General features: G+C 39.6%; 1 long non-coding RNA gene across 1 annotated transcript in view; it reads left to right on the top strand.

The window, feature by feature from the left end:
* Positions 1 to 663: 663 nt before the first annotated feature.
* The window catches only part of LOC125084025 (uncharacterized), a 50,754-nt gene continuing 33,553 nt past the window's right edge, over positions 664 to 17,864 (top strand). The window contains exon 1 of the long non-coding RNA XR_007122441.1: positions 664 to 785. This is a non-coding gene — a long non-coding RNA (uncharacterized LOC125084025). The remainder of the gene's footprint in view (positions 786 to 17,864) is intronic.

The following is a 17,864-nucleotide window of genomic DNA, read 5'->3' as shown; positions in this document are numbered from 1 at the left end:
GAGGAAGGGAAGCAGGCTCTCCACCAAGCAGAGAGCCCGATGCGGGGCTCGATCCCAGAACCCTGAGATCACGACCCGAGCTGAAGGCAGAGGCTTTAAACCACTGAGCCACCCAGGCGCCCCTCTGTCCGAAATTCTGAGGATCAGGACCAGTCAGGGTGCCACTAGGGCAGGAGGACCACGACTTGGTGCAGTTGTGGCCACTGTTCACGCAGGCTGGTCACGATCGCTCTCTGCATCTGACACTGGAGCCTGAAGTCCTGTAGGCAGTCAGGAAGACAATAGGAGCATAGAGCGGAGAAAACAAGGGCAAGCTCGAACTCCTACCAGAACCTCCCATGAGGACACGCGGGAACACATGTCCCTTCACGTTACCTTTGATGTTGGTGGCCCTTCGTCAGAAAGCTAAACACACACGTGGCCTCAGAGTCAGAGAAGCTGAAGGAGGCTCCCGAGGAAGGAGAGGCCGCTGTAGGCTCGTCTGCGGCCTGCTGACGGCAAGGTAACCCAGCAAAGAGGGAGGCACATGTGCGAGCCACAACACAGTAGTACTTCTCTCCCTCCCTCCAAATCTCCCACAAGTCTCTTGTCTTTCACCCGAACCGAAAATATGTGAGGGAGAGAATTCTGGGACTTGTGGTCCGGCCTAGCCAGCCGACACATTGCCAAGCCAGGGCAGCCAGTGTGGATTTCCTTCTCAGATTCTTGTGAGAGCACATCTGTGCTTGCAGTACCTCAAGGAACTGACGACTGTTAATTTTTCTGCTGGAAGCTGGTAGAAGCGGGTAGGATCCCTAATGGGCTCCCTTTGATTCTGGCCAATTTCCCCTTGCCCGCTTTTTCGCGGTGTCACTAAAGCTGTCCCAGCTTTTTAGGGTTTCATTTTCAGTGGGCTCAAGGCCTTGTTCCCTTGCATGTGGCTGTGATTCCCTAAGGCCCTGAGTTCCTGACGTCAGCATTTGCTCCCATTCCAGTGTAGCCTTACCTACCAAATTTCCTCTATTTTAAGCTTATGGGTGTTTTTTGTGGGGTGTGGAGGGAGGGTCTGGTCGGGTGGAGATATCCTTTATTGTGAGCACAACAGTGAATCTAAAATTATGTTTGATGAATTCATCAAGTATTTGGGTGTTGTGTGATAGGCCCCTATTTCAGAATATCTGGTCCAGCTCTTGGCTGTCCCTTAAATGAGATGATGTAGATAAGTCAGCTAGTGTAGTAGATGCCACATGGTAGAACATTTATTCATTATTTACATAGCTACTGGAGTGTGCTGGGCAGCGGCAATATCATGATAAACAAAACTGGTAAACTCTTTGCCTTCCTCAAGATTATATTCCAGTGTGGTATGGAGGGAGAGTAAATAAACTGGCAGGGAAATGAAATAATTGCTAATGGATATGTGTCGTGAAGGAATGGAATGAGAGACTGAGTCCACAAATCAGGGATAAACCAATATATAAATATTTATAACAATATAGAAGATACAAAAGATATAAATATGTGGCAATCCTTCCTTCCGTCCTTCTAATGAGCAGACAGAGGTGCAAAGAAAAGTAACACAAGAGAGAGAATGGATGAGAACAGCTTGGAAGAATAGATTAGGTCACTTTTTTCTCTCTGGTTCTAAAAAGTCTTACACCATTAGTTTAGCAGGAAGTTTAGTCTTTTCTCGAGGCCACTTCTCACATGATTTTCTCAGAATTCCGCATCATGTCCCTGTCTCCAGATTTTCTAAGAATCACGTTTGCTGGTGGATCAGGTGCCCCATGTTCCTCTGGAGGCCTGAGTCTCTGGTGCTGGTTGTTAAGGGTGTTTTTGCTGTGGCTGGAATGGCTGAGGATTGGCCGGCTCATAAGTGGTGGGATTAAGAGATTTTTTAGTTCCTCCCCAGTTCTCCTGTGCCACGGTAAAGAGGGTAGGCCTCCTCCTGTGGTTCATTTGGTCTTTAAACAGTGTGTGTGTGTGTGTGTGTGTGTGAGAGAGAGAGAGAGAGAGAGAGAGCGAGCGAGCACGAGAGAGGGAGGAGAGTGGGGTGGGAAGAGAGTGAGAGAGTGTGAGGGAGCTGGCTGCCCAGTCTTGCTGGTGATTTGCTTCTCTCCGTGGCTGTGCTCAGCGGAGTGGGAGGCTGGGCTTGGTGCTGGGGTCAGGGATACCCTGAAAGGGCTGCTGGGGCCAGGAGCCTCTCTCTGACCATCTCTCAGTGAACTAGCAGAAATCCGGTGTCCTGACCAGCCTCGGTCATTCCTCAAAGAACGCGAGAACATTCCTTCCCTCTTGCACTATGTTTAAGGGCATGTGGTCTAGATCCCCAGGATTTCAGCTCCTTGGTCTAATGACTGTTTTTCTCCACAAGTGAAACATGCTCATTATAAAAAATTAACATGATTTTTTTTAAACTACAAAATGAAGGGGACAAACCACAGTAAAGCCCAACTATCCCCAGCACACCTGTGCTAATATTTTCTGAACACCAAAATAGATACATTTCTGTGCATCTACGCAGGTGTGCGTGCACACACACACACACACACACACACAGGAAGAATTTCAGAAGTGTGGGATTATACCACATGTATTATTAAAAACAATATTTATTAAGTAATATTATTTGAAATTATTATAAAAGGCAGCTGAAATGAAACTGAAGGAAATACTCAGATAAACGTTTTTCTATCACAAGAGTTCTTTAAAACTTTTAAACAATTCTTTTAAAGTTGCAGTTCTTTAAATATATTGAAGTATGTACACATGTAAGAAGTATAAATAATGTAACAAGAGCTGTTTCTACCAACCCCACTCAGCTAGAATGTGAAATAATGCTACAGTGGGTTTAATTTACCCTCTGCTCACCTACTGGACTCCTTGGGCTGGGGAAGGTTCTAGCATCAGCTGGTTTGTGGACCTGGAGGGCATGAGCTCTTCCAGAGGGCCCCAGTGCAGGTCCCAGAGCCTCAGCCCTCGTGGTACATGACCTTCTCTTAGCCAGGTGCGTGGCTAGGCAGGTGCGCTGGTAACTTGTCTTCTGGGTTCCAAGGGCACTGCCTGTTCCTTATAAACGTCAGCTTTGATGGCCCCACCCACCACCCTGGGTCGCTGCCCCATCAGAAGTTCATCTTCAGAAAGCTTGAGCCAGTGATCAGGTTTGAGCTTCCTAACAGCTCTTTCTCTAGGCCGTCATTGCTGGCTTGGGTTTATTCAGAGGTTCTGAAGAGAGATCCTCACTATTATTGGATGCCCTTCTCTGTTGACTTTGGGTTTATGAGATCCTCAGGTCCATTTAGTTTGGCACCTACTGTTTCCCTTCTGCTTTATCTCTCAGTTTGTCATTGTCAGTTCTTCTGGTGATACTTACCTGGCTTATGGGAATTGCTGTGGATTTACTTTAGTTATTACTCTTTCTTTTATTGTTTCAGTGGGATTTGACTGACAGAAAAAGTAAATATTTGTATGTGGTTGTTGATTTTGAATGTAAAGTCTTATTCTATTATTTTAGAGTAAGTATCTATAGATACAGATAGAACAATATAGATTATATAGAAAAATGAGAAGAAAAAGTAGCAGAAGCTCTTTAGGTTTTTAACTGGTGCTCCTCCATTTACTAATCATGCTTCTGACCCTGCATCTTAAATACATTTATTAAATTGTTACCAGTATCTTTATCTTTTCTATCTTATATTAATTTTGTTATTATTTTTCTATCTTTCTAAGAAATCATTTTAGTATTTCTTTTGGCTTTATTGTAAACAAATTATAAGATATTTAGAGTGTCGGGGCGCCTGGGTGGCTCAGTGGGTTAAGCCGCTGCCTTCGGCTCAGGTCATGATCTCAGGGTCCTGGGATCGAGCCCCGAGTTGGGCTCTCTGCTCAGCGGGGAGCCTGCTTCCTCCTCTCTCTCTCTGCTTGCCTCTCTGCCTGCCTGTGATCTCTCTCTGTCAAATAAATAAATAAAATCTAAAAAAAAAAAAAAAGATATTTAGAGTGTACAACATGAGACTTGATAGACAATACGAGTTGTGAAAGGGTTCATGGAGTTGATGAACATATTCAAGTGACTTACTAAGGATGTCCATTGGCATTTGATGATACACTGTTAGAAAAAGTGCAGGACAGGTCAGAAGGATGGTCCAGTTTGGACTGAGAATTTGCTACATCTATTTTCTAATCACATGGGGTGGACTGAGTTAATTTTAAAGCTGTTTGGTGATATCTTGGGAACTGGATGTAGGTTTCAGACCTGGGATTCTGGTCTAGATGTTTTCTTTGCCTATCCATGTCTACTGTGCATTGCTCTCTTCCTCTTGGTGATAATCCTGAAGGAAGCAATGGGCTTCTTTGTCCTTCAGCTCCACTTGGGGAGGGAAGGAGGAAGGAAGGGAGGGAGGTGGGGCTGGGATCTTTCTTCTCCTGGATGTCTGCCCCCTGTGGGCTGGCCTTGGACGGCTGTGCCCTTTCACAGAAGTCACAGCTCCTCATCAAATGGTATCCTCTGATGACTTACACCTTCTTGTAGGTAACCACTCCTTCCCTCCCACTTTGAGTCCCAAGTGTTGAGTACCAATTCCACTAGTTTAGGGGGGTCGTTCTCTTCCTTGTGGTTTCACTATGCAACTTAAAATTGTTCTTTTATTTAATATTTCTTGAAATATTCTCATTTGAATATTCTAGTCTTTTCTGCTAGAATGCTGATATAGGACCTATGAAAAATGATCATTAATTAAGCATGATAATAATGACCTAATTTTACAAGGACTAAGAAGGGTAGATCATATATTAGGTAATGGAGCATTTTCACATTTCAGTGTGTGTCGTCTTGATTTTACACTTGCTCTGATTTCTTACAAACCTTGTAATCCTGGACGGGCAGGGAAAGTCTTGATTATAGCTGCAGAAAAGACAGAGTGGCATTGAATTTTCCAGTTTGGGATCAGAATCCCTCCCTATGTTACTCCTAAGTCATTCCTGATGTATAGTGTAATTGAAGGTACTTCTAGGACACTTAAAATAAAACCCTCTTTGCTCCCATGCTGTCTGGCTAATAGAGAGCCAAGGGGTCTTCTTCGGAAGGGCACAGAATCCAGGTGTTCGGTGATTTGGGGTAAATTACAGCCACACTTACACTGGCAGGTGAGTCTGAGAGATGCTCAGATCAGCAGGACTTTAGTTTAAGGGAGTAACTTGTGACTTCCCCTTACCAGTTGGACAAACTGAGCTGTTTCAGAATTGGCAAAGCTGGAGTCCACAGGCAGATTGCGAGCTCCTAAGGACAAGGATTTAAGTTGATGTACTCTGTACTCCTCATCTCCCATCAGTGTCTGGCGAATAGAGACACCCAATTAGTGCTTGTTGAGCGAGCAGTGTAGACTTCGGGCTCCGGGGGCGGGGGGTCTGGAGGCTGTCTCTTCATCCCCCTGCCTCCAGTGGGTTTATAACAAAGCAAAAAGCTCTCCCGTGTGAGTAAGGACGGCCTTCCAGAGTTTATTCATCCGCATGTTTAAAATCTTTCTCTAACCGATTGCTGTATAATTGCAACTTAAGCTTATTTTATTGGACATAAATAAAAATGAATGGTAAGATCCTTACAGTAACTCTTTTTATATCTGAAGGTATCCATACCTTCCCTGGCTAATTTCTCTTTTTTCCTTTCTGGCCGAGGCTAGCCCAATTTCTTAAAATTTCCCCAGGACTCAAACTCAGTAGATTGTGATGAAATTGGCTAAAGACATTTGAATTTATACTGCCCCCAGTTTACAGACAATGTTTCCTATAGTATGGCATGTTTAAGAATCAAAATAATTCAGAAACTAGTCATTGAGATTGGGTTGCCTGTTTGAAGGCACCTTATTTCCCTTTACTAGTGTTAGGAGAGATGGAAGGCAAAAAAGAGATTCATTGGAGATAAATCTTTTAATTTGGGATTATGGGGTGTAGGGAGTAATACAGAGAATTGGTGGCATCAAGCCATGCACGTGGGTAAAAGGGATTGGGACACTCTAAATTCTCAAATCATAGGTCAGTTCATTCAATTCCTCACAAAGAGAAAGAGGTGAGTTAGGCCCAGAAAGAATGAAACTTTTTCTGCAGATGTGTATCAACCAATCCCTTTACTGAACCAGAAAAAGCAGAGGGAAATAAGTATGGCTTCCCTTTTAATCAGCTGAGCTGAATCAGGCAGGGGCTTCATGCAAACATCAGCAAAACCAGCCTAGATTTCTAAGAGAAGTGAAGAAAGCACACTCATTGCTTTTCTGGCCCCTCCCTGGTTGAGGTGAGCCCTTGAAGATGATCCAAATGGATGTGGCAAATACTTACTTCTAAGCCAGCTGTGTTCCTGGTCCCAGGGATGGAGCTGGGAGAGCCTCCAGGCAAGATACTGCTATCGGCAGACCCCTTTCTGCTGGTGCACAGGGCCTTAAATTAGAAGACATACTGAATTGTGGCCTATATCTATATTGAGGTGGAAAATATTTTATTAACGACAGGCTCTGGATTTACACCTTCGTTTTGGATAGAGGTCTGGGTAGACAGTGAAGCTCTAAGGGTCTCATTTGGTGAAACCAAGGCTTTGGCTCTGCAAAAGAAGGGGGTGGTAGGTTGAAGGAGAGAGGTGCTCTTCAACAAGAGGCCAGAGAGAAAGAAAAGGATGGAAGGGAGAAGGGGAAAGAGAGGAGCTAGCAACTGGGTCAGTTGAGGGGCCAGGGTCTAGAAGGCCTGGGGTTGTCAACAGATATTTTAGGAACAATGACATCCAAAGCGTGAGTTGTACAGGTTGTGCACAGAACAAATTACACATCTAAGGAGGGCAATTCACTTCGCAGGTAAGAGTATTTGAACTTGAGTATTTATTATGATGTTTATCCACCAGATGTCAGTAAAGTGTCTCATTCTAACAGTAGAAGTCTGTTAGAGGCAATTTTCCAACAGATGAAAGTATCACGAGGAAGGGGTGCTTTAAAAAAATTTGCACAAAGAAAGGGTGTGCTAGCAAAGCCCTGATTTTTGGCATTCTTCTACTTATTTAAAATATCTGCCTCTTCCATGTTCCTCTTCCCCCAAAAAAGAATGAAAAGAAAAAAGAAAGAAGATGCTGCCAAGATTTTTATCCTCCGTGAAGCCATCGTACCCCAAATCTACAGCGAAACAACCTAACTGAATTGAACATAACATTTATTACACTCAAGTCTGTTTGATTCCTTTTGAGAACTTTCCCTGTGGTTTTACTAATAACACATCATGCTTCACTTTGGGTATTTATCGTGTGTATTCTGTGATTGTGTTTTGTCTACTTACTATCTACTTCTCCTGGAAGCTTAGAAATCTCTCTTAAATCAACAATTTATTTAAATGATGCAAAGATATACTTAGAAGGTTGGTATTACTTTTAGGCTTATAATGAAAATCAGCAGTCATCTACCCCACCCCACCCTAGTTCCACTCCTTGGATGGATCATTTTCACCTCTCTCTCTCTTTCCCCTATGTACATCCATATATCTAAGTATTTTCTTCAGTTGTCTGTTTCTTGATTTATCACATTTTTCATTGTCTTCCAGTGGTTGAGAATATTAGGCTAAGTAATGCTCATTCCTGTAATAAACAACGTCCCCATCATGCTGGCTTGACAAAAAAGAATGAAAAAAGAAAAGAAAGATGACACTGCCAACAAAGTCTTCTTTCTTTTCCAGTGTAGGTTGTCAGGGAGGTAGAAGGTAGTCCTCCACACCTTCAAGGAATTCAGGCTCCTTCCATCTCTTGATGCCACCATCTTCAACATGTGGCCTCTGAGTTGCCCCTGGAACAGGCAGAGAGAACAGAGGATTAACATGAGGGATGGGACCAGTAAGGTGGGAAAGTCAGAAGAGTGTGTTATTAGAGAAGCAAAGGTAGAGAAGTGGATCAAGTCAGAGGGAGTGATAAATTGTGCCAGGGAAAGAAAGGAGAGAGTTGACTATCGGACAAGTAATGTGGACATCATTGGAGGCACACTAAGATTGTGGGGTGGGAGAATTGATTGGGGTGGACTTAAATAGGGAAAGGAATTGAATAAAATAGTGTGTAAGATGACTTTGCAGACCTTTTGTATGGAGAAATATGGAGGGAGCTTAAGGAGGAAGGAGAAATCCAGCTAGTTTGTCGATAGATGGGATGGCCCAGGAGAGAGGGAACATGGTGGGGTGGGACAGGGAGAACGTCGGAGTGGTTCCCTGAACCAGCTCATAGTGTGGGGAGCCTTACAACTTCCGTGCAGCCATAAGTGCCCATACTCAGCTCGTTTTCAGGAAGAGGAAGGAAGGACTCATGGGTGTAGATACTGTGGCAGCTGGAGGGGGGTAGATGTGATGGGAGCTGGGGGAGTTTTTCCTGACTGCCTCAGGTCTTCCATGGAACATGCGGTGTGGTCATTAGCTGAGAGTGAGGATGAGGGTAAGCTGAGGCTTAAACTTTGCTTCTTCTTTTTCAGAAATCCTTTAAGGCATTTTAGAAGGATTTAAGGAGGGAACACAGGTGTCCAGCCTGCCATGTGTAATAGGAAGCCCAATTATAAACTGTGTAAAATTCCAGTCCCACACTCCTTCGCATCTGCCGGGGCCTGAGCAAGTAGACTCTCAATAAATATTTGCTCAGCTGAAGTGAATTTTCTTCGTGGTCGCAGTCAGCTTTCTGAATGCTTTTTTGATGTTTCTTCCTTTCCCCCTTCACAAGCCTGAGAAAATTACAGTTTAGCATATTAAACACAAGCTTCTCCATCCTTTCTGGTGAGATTTTTTGTTTTGTTTTGCCTTTGGATAAGCCCTGTTTTCAGGCATGTGCTCTGTTGAGTCCCGTCTTCACAGAACACGGAGGGATGTGAAGCCTTCAGGAAGCCAGCAGTTAGGGGACCTGGCTGGCCCATCCTCTTGGGGGCATGCCCTGACGCCTCCAGTCTGCATTTCAGAACCAGACCTCTGGGCCCCATGGTTTCCTTCGGTGTATCAAAGTGACGTGCATGGAATGCCAACCGTGGGCGCTCGTTCTGTAATCGGGGTGCAGTGGATTGAAGTAGCACTCACATTGCTGCTTTTGAATAGAGACTTAAAGCATTTCCAGGATAATAAATGCAGAAGGTGGAGGGAGCTGGTTATGGTCACGAGAGAAAAACAAGCATCCACTCAGTGAGCCTGTGAAATTTACTTAAAAATAGGGATAGCATACATTTAAAAAAAATTATGTTTTTATTTGAGACAGTGAGAGAGAGTGAGGAGTAAGAGGAGGGAGAGAGAATCTGAAGCAGACTCTGCTCTGAGCACAGAGCCCCATGCCAGGCTCGATCTCACGACCTTGAGATCATGACCTGAGCTGAGATCAAGAGTTGGGACGCTCAGCCAACTGAGCTTGAACCACCCAGGCATTCCTAGAAGTAACATACATTTTTTGAAGCTTATTTAATCATGGCAGCTTCTCGTTGAGGATTATTGTCCCCATTTAACAGATAAAGACACTGAGGCACAGAGGAGCCCAGGGGCTTGCTAGGTTACACAGAACGGAGAGACAAGGATTTAAACTGAAGCACATTGGTACTGGATTTCTGAGCTCCTAAATCTGTGCTAACTCCTTGAGCCTTTATTTTGCTACCTTTCATATGGGATTAAGAGCATATACTTCCTATACTTGGCAGGGTCCCACTGAGAATTAAATGAGATAATGTATATAAAGTACTTGGCCTGTCACACAAACTCAGTAAAAGGGTTGGTTCGTAGCATTTAACTTAAACATTTTTTATAACACAAGAAATACACTTAGTATTATTTGAGCCATTTAGTAAACAATATGAGAAAATGCCCACTGATCTGCATAGTGACTGTTCTTATAGTTCTTTCCACTGTATAGTTTCAAGAATTGGTTTTTGGAGCATAATGTATTATTGTAATTTATTTTGTACATTTTGTTATTTGCATGAAAGCTCACAATACAATGTTTTTTAAAGGGAAGAAAACTAATCATGTTCAGAGTAAAGTACCCCCTCATTTCTTTTACAGTTTTCATAAGGCATTCATTTTCCTGCTACAAGTCCCTCATTTTTTCATTAATAATTGACAAGACTATTGACAAGACTATAGACTCATTTTCAAAAGAAAAACTACAAAATAAGAATATAAAACAAGGAGAATGTATTTTAAATGAGAATTGGTAGGTTTCTTCTTTACTGGGCTTCTTTATTATTAATCATAAAGCAAGTGTTGGAGAAATTGTTAGGGGGAAGACCATGGATGTGGGTCAGAAGACTAGCTCTGTCTTTTACCGTGATAAAATTTTGGGCGGGTTTTCCAACTTCTCCATGGTCAATTTCATTATTGGAAACTGAAGATGAAGCTTCTCTAGTGTAGTCCCAGGGACATTAGTTCCATGAGATACTAGTAGGTGGCAAATAAACAAAAAAGGTTTCATGGTCAAATACATTTGGGAAATTCTATGTTAGGCAATTCTAATTTAGACAAAGTATTTTACCTTGGTCCTTCTCAGAGCCTTTGATATGTTAAAGACATTGTGAATTTCCAAGAAAGATGTAGTATTTCCTAAACTTACTTGATCACAGAACTGCTTTGTTGAAGAGTATCTCTCATGCTTTTATTTTATTTTTTAATTTTTAAAATTCTAGTACAGTCAATGTACAGTGTTATATTGGTTTTAGGTGCACAATATAGTGACTCAGCAATTCTATATGTGACTCAGTGCTCATCACAGTACGTGTACTCTTAATCTCCTTTACTTATTTCACCCATCCCCCCACTCACCTCCCCTCTGGTAACTACCAGTTTGTTCTCTGTATTTAAGAGTCTGCCTTTTTGTCTGTCTCTCTTTTGTTCATTTGTTTTGTTTCTTAAATTCTACATATGAGTGAAATTATGTGGTATTTGTCTTTTTCTGACTGACTTATCTCACTTAGCATTATACTCTCTAGATCCATCCATGTCGTTACAAATGGTAAGAGTTCACTCTTTTTTATGGCCAAGTAATATTCCATGATTATATATATGATTTACTTCTTCTTTATCAATTCATCTATTGATGGACACTTGGGCTGCTTCTGTAGCTAGGCTATTGTAAATAATGCTGCAGGGGTGCATATGTCTTTTTGAATTAGTGTTTTCCTTTTCTTTAGGTAAATACCCAGTAGTGGAATTACTACATCATATGGTAACTATTTTTAATTTTTGGAGGAATTGTCATGCTGCTTTCCACAGTGGTTGTACCAGTTCACATTTACACCAGCAGCACACAAGCATTCCTTTTTCTCCTCATCCTTTTCAACACTTGTAGTTTTGAGTTTTATTTGTGCCATTGATTTTTAACCATTCTGACAGGTGTGAGGTGTAATCTCGTTGTGGTTTTGATTTGCCTTTCCCTGATGATGAGTGATGTTGAACATCTTTTCATGTGTCTGTTGGCTGTATGTCTTCTTTTGAATTAGATTATTTGTTTTTTTGGGTGTTGAGTTGTATAAATTCTATATATATTCTATCTCTCTCTATATAGATATACATATATATTCTATAGATATATCTGTTTATTCATTCTATATTTTGGATACTAGCCCTTTATCTGATATGTCATTGGCAAATATCTTCTCCCATTCCGTAGGTTGCCTTTTTCTCTATTGATGGTTTCCTTTGCTGTGGAAAAGCTTTTTATTTTGATGTAGTCCCAGTAGTTTAGTTTTGCTTTTTTTTTCTTTGCCTTAGGGGACATCTTGTAGAAAACATTGCTGTAGCCTATGTCTGAGGAATTACTGCCTGTGCTCTCTTCTAGGGGTTTTATTCACGCCTCACATTTAGGTCCTTAATCCATTTCAGTTTATTTTTGTGTATAGTGTAAGAAATAGTTGAGCTTCATTCTTTTGCATGTAGCTTGCCAGTTTTCGCAACATCATTTGTTGAAGAGACTGTCTTTTTCCAATTGTAGAGTTTTCCTTCCTCCCTCCTTTGCTATAGATTAATTGATCATATAATTGTGGGTTTGTTTCTGGGCTCTCTGTCCTGTTCCATTGATCTTTGTGTCTGTTTTTGTGCTGGTACCATACTGTTTTTATCACTATAGCTTTGTAGTACATCTTGAAATCTAGGAATGTGATACCTCCAGTTTTGTTGTCCTTTTTCGAGATTGCTTTGGCTATCAGGGTCTTTTATGGTTCCAAAAAAATTTTAGGATTATTTGTTCTAGTTCTGTGAAAAGTACTGTTTGTATTTTGAAGGGATTGTGTTAAATTGATTGCTTTGGGTAGTATGGACATTTTAACAATATTTGTTCTCCCAACCCATGAGCATGGAGTATCTTTCTATTTGTTTGTGTCATCTTCAATTTCTTTCATCTGTGTTTTATAGTTTTCAAAGTACAGGTCTTTCACATCCTTGGTTAAGTTTATTGTTTGGTATTTTATTATTTTTGGTGCAGTTGTAAATGGGATTGTTTTCTTAATTTCTCTTTCTGCTACTTCATTTATTAGTGTACAGAAATGCAACAGATTTCTGTATATTGATTTTGTTTCCTGTTACTTTACTGAATTCATTTATCCATTCTAGTAATTTTTTGGTGGAGTCTTGAGGGGTTTCTATATATAGTATGTCATCTGCAAATAGTGAAAGTTTTACTTCCTTCTTACCAGTTTGGATGCCTTTTATTTGATTTTCTTGTCTGATTGCTATAGCTAGGACTTCTGGTACTGTGTTGAATAAAAGTGGTCAGAGAGGACATTTTTATCTTTTTCCTGATCTTTGGGGAAAAGCTTTTAGTTTTTCACTTGGATATGTTTACTGTAGGTTTTTCTTATATGTCCTTTATTATATTGAGCTATGTTTCCTCTAAGCCTACTTTTTTGAGAGTTTTTATCATGAATAGATGTTGTACCTTGTCAAATGCTTTTTCTGAATCTTTTGAAATGATCATATGATTTTTATCCTTTCTCTTATTGATGTGACATATCACGTTGATTGATTTGTGAATATCGAACCATCCTTGTGTTGCAGAAATAAATCCCCCCTGATCATAGTAAATGATTTCTTTAATGTATTGTTGGATTTTGTTTGCTAATATTTTGTTGAAGATTTTTGCATCAGTGTTCATCAGAGATACTGGCCTGTAGTTCTTTTTTTTTTGTAGTGTCTTTATCTGGTTTTGGAATCAGGGTAATGCTGGCCTCATGGAATGAATCTGGAAGTTTTCCTTCCTCTTCTGTTTTGTTTTCTAAAAGTTTGAGAAGAATAGGTATTAACTCCTCTTTAAATGTCCAGTAGAATTCACCTATGAAACTGGTCCTGGCCTTTCATTTTTGGGGAGTTTTTTGATTACTGATTCAATTTCATTGCTGGTAATCAGTCTGTTCAGATTTTCTACTTCCTGATTCAGTTTTGAGAGGTTATGTTTCTAGGAATTAATCCATTTCTTCTAGGTTGTCCAGTTTGCTGGCATATAATCTTTCATAATATTCTCTTATAATTGTTTGTATTTCTGTGGTGTTGTTATTTCTCCTCTCTCATTTCTGATTTTGTTTGAATCATCTTCTTTCTTTCTTTCTTTCTTGTGACTCTGGCTAAATCATTTGTTGATCTTTTCAAAGAATAGGGTTTCCTTGATCTGTTGTATTGGTGTTTTAATTTCTTTTTCCTTTATTTCTCTTCTAATCTTTTATTATTTCCTCCCTTATTCTGGTTTAAGGTTTCTTCCTTTTTTTTATTCTATGTCCTTTGGGTGTAATCTTAGGTTGTTTATTTGCGATTTTTCTTGGTTCTTGAAGTAGGCCTGTACTGCTATAATATTCCCTCTTAGAACAGCTTTTGCCACATCCCAAAGATTTTGAAACAGTGTTTTTTCAATTTAATTTGTCTCCAATTTTTTTATTTCCTCCTTGTTTTCTTGATTGACTCATTCATTGTTTATTAGCATGTTATTTAACCTCTGTATGGTTGACTTCTAGTTTATAATGTAGTGGTGAGAAAAGATGCCTGGTAGGACTTCAGTCTTTTTGAAGTTGTTGAGATTTGTTTTGTGGCATATGGAGTATGTTCCCTGTGCACTTGAAAAGAATGTGTATTCTGTTTTAGAATGGAATCTTCTGAATATATCTGTGAGATCCATCTGGTCCAATGTATCATTCAGAGCCAATGTTTCCCTGCTGATTTTCTGCTTGGATGGTTTATTCATTGATGTAAAGTCCCCTGCTATTAGTATATTACTACTGATTACTTCATTTATGTTTGTTAGTAGTTGCTTTATATATTTCGGTGCTCTCATGTTGGGTGCATAAATATTTCCAATTGTTACATCTTTTTGTCAGATTGGTCCCTTTATGGTTATATAGTTTCCTTCCTTGTCTTTTATAACGGTCTTTGTTTTAAAGTCTGTTTTTTTCTGATATAAGTGATGCTACCCAGCTTTCTTGTCACTTCCTTTTGCATGATAAATACTTTTCCATCCCTTCACTTCAATCTGCATATGTCTTTAGGTCTGAAATGAGTCTCTTGTAGGCAGCCTACAGGTGGATCTTGCTTTTAATCCATCCTTTCACCCTCTACCTTTTGCTAGGAGCGTTTAGTCTATTAACAAAGTAACAATTGATAGATGTGCACTTATTGCCATTTTGTTACTTGTTTTATGCTTGTTTTTGTAGTCCTTCTCTGTTCCTTTCTTCTTTTGCTCTCCCCTTTCAGTGTTTGCTGGCTTTCTTTGATGATATACTTGGATTCCTTTCTCTTTATATTTTGCATATGTATTACTGGTTTTGATTAGTGGTTACTATTAGATTTACATATAGCATCTTCTGCATATAGCAGTTTATATTAACATGGATGGTTGCTTAAGCTTGAACTCATTCTAAAAGTACTAAATTTTTACTCCCTCCCCCCACATTTTAGATGTATGGTGTCATACTTTACATTCTTTTTATTTTGCGAATCCCTTAACTGATTTTTTGTAGATATACTTAATTTTATTTCTTTGGGCTTCCTACTTTTCTTATTCCCACTTATGGTCCTTCCTTTCCACTCAAAGAATCCCCTTTAACATTTCTTATAAGGCTGGTTTAAAGTGATGAATTACTTTAACTTTTGTTTCTATGAGGAAGTCTTTATCTTTCCTTCTATTCTGAATGATAGTCTTGCTGAATAGAGTATTCTTGGTTGCAGGTTTTTTTTTCTTTCAGGCCTTTGAATATATGATGCCACTTGCTCTGGCCTACAAAGCTATTGCTAAAAAATCAGTGGATAGGCTTATCAGGTTTCCCTTTAATGTAACTGTTTTCTTTTCTCTTTCTCTTTGAAATTCTCTCTTTATCCCTACACTTTGCCATTTTAATTTTTACGTGTTTTGATGTGGATCACTTTGGATTGATTTCATTGGAGGCCCTCTGTACCTCCTGGATCTAGATATTTCTGTTTCTTTCCCCAGATTCAGCAAGTTTTCTGCTATTATTTCTTCAAATAGATTTTCTGCCTCCTTTTCTCTCTCTTTTCTTTCTGGGATTCTTATAATGTGAATGTTGTTATGCTTGATGTTCCCTTAATCTATTCTCTCTTTTTTTATTATTCTTTTTTCTTTCTCCTGTTTGCCTGATTGTTTTCCATTTCTCTGTCTTCCTGGTCAATGATCTGTCTTCTGCTTCCTCTTGTTTACTATTTATTCCCTCTAGTGTATTTTAAATTTCAGTTATTGAGTTCTTCATCTCTGATGGGTTCTTTTTTAAGATTTTTTTTATTTAGTTATTTGACAGACAGAGATCACAAGTAGGCAGAGAGGCAGGCAGAGAGAGAGAGAGGAAGGGAAGCAGGCTCTCCGCTGAGCAGAGAGACCGATGTGGGGCTCGATCCCAGGACCCTGAGACCATGACCCGAGCCGAGGCAGAGGCTCAACCCACTGAGCCACCCAGGCGCCCCTGATGGGTTCTTTTTTGTTTTTGATCTCTTTGTTGAGGATTTCTCTGAGATCTTCCATTCTTTCTCAAGTCCACTTAGTATATTTTTGACCATTACTTTAAATTCTCTATCAGGCATGTTACTTATCTCTGTTTCATGTAACTCTTTTGCTGTGGTTTTGTCCTGTTCTTTGATTTGGGACATACTTCTCTTGTTTCCCCATTTTGTCTAACTCGCTATTTGTGTTAGGAAAGTCAGCTATGTCTCCTGCTCTTGAAAGTAGTGGCATTGTGAAGAGGAGATAGTATAGTGCCCTGCAGTGTAGTGTCCCCTGTTCACCAGGACCTGGTGCTTCAGGGCTGTCTCCTATGTATGTTGCATGTTGTTGTAGCTACTGTTGTGGCTGAACCACAGTTGCCTTCAGTCCAGTCATCTGCAACGTCTCTTTTTGCTTGCTGCGTCTCTCATGCTTTTGGAAACAGTGGGACAATATACATAAAATGTAAAAGTTTTACAAACATTAGTAAATGATAATCACTATTCAGCCATTCATGTAATATTTTAAAAATTAGGCAAATATCTCTTAACTCGAATACTTTCCCCCATAATTTACAAGCTACTGTTGGGAAAAACACTGTTGTATGTTATTAGTGCAGTTCTTATCCATAAGTCATCTTTGCCCATAATCACTTCTAAATGTCACTGCCCTTACTATGTAATACAAGACTCACATATTAGCATAACTTACTATAGGTAGATAGATAGATAGATCTGTATATGTGATTATTATTGTTATGGTTACAAAATTGCTTTCCTTTGTCTCAAATCCTAGGTGCTTACCTTGAGAAAAATTTGTGACATAAAGAAGACATGAGCAGATAGAAGTAAAGACCTTCCTCCCCCATGTAAAGTGTAACATAATAGGTATTAAAGATGAATTATTTTGCTTTTTATTTTTTTGTAAGAGATAGGGAGCCTGTCAGGTAAAAAGGGCTTCATTATGTATCAAAAAGCAGCCAGATTTAATCATCCAATAGTGTTAGACTAGGGCTATAGTTTGTTCTTCTGATCTCTTATAAGATTGCCAGAAGAATCATAAGGTGACAGATAAATTAAATACTGAGCAGGTGGTGTTTTCTACTTCCCTCTTTTAATACAGAAATTCTCAGCAAAAATGTGAATAAAAGGATTCTCTGAATTTGTGTTTTAATAAAGTGTTCAGTAATAAAAGGAGTGAATAAAAAACATAGATATTAATTTGCTGAATTCTGAACCAAATCAATGCGCAAAATGATCCACTTATGGTGTAAGACACATTTCAAACTTTGATCCTTCAAAAATTAGATTTTTTATGTATGTTTCTCTATAAATATGGTAGTACAATATTAACCTATTAAAGGAAATGTTTGTTATGCATTCAAAAAATTATAAAACTCCTTGGTCTAACTTTTATAACTCTGCTCACTTCTATGAAATTTTATAACTTGAGAGTTTTTTATAGAGAAATGTTCCATAGAAAAGTTTTTAATGACTTGACTTACATTCTGGATGCAGATATGGATTGTTTTAATTCATTGTTGCCCTCAAGTCTATGGGATTCTATGTCCTGTGGCTAAATAACCCTGGATTATGACTGTGTCTACTATTATTTTTTATTTTCTTTTTTTCTCATGTTTACATTAATTGTTATATCTCTTGACAACTACATTCCTCTGCCTGCCTCCATCAGTTTTTGTAATTTATTTTGGGGAAGGAAATAAGATGAGTAGGAGTAAAAGGGCTGCATTTCAATGGACCCAGTAGACTCTAAATAACAGGTCATCTTTCAGTTATGGTGAGTACAGGGCTGCAAAGCAGGGCCTGGGGCATTTTCTGTGTTTCTCTGTAGAATTAGCATTTTATTTTGGTGTGGATGTTTGCTCTCTGGATTAAGTGTCTGTGACTGCAGTGATTTAAAAAATGACTTTGTAAAAATTACAGAATATGTA

This window comes from Lutra lutra, chromosome 13 (genome assembly GCF_902655055.1).
Source record: "Lutra lutra chromosome 13, mLutLut1.2, whole genome shotgun sequence".
NCBI lineage: Eukaryota > Metazoa > Chordata > Mammalia > Carnivora > Mustelidae > Lutra > Lutra lutra.
Note: the sequence above shows the minus strand (reverse complement) of the source record. Positions and strands in the feature narration are given on the sequence as shown.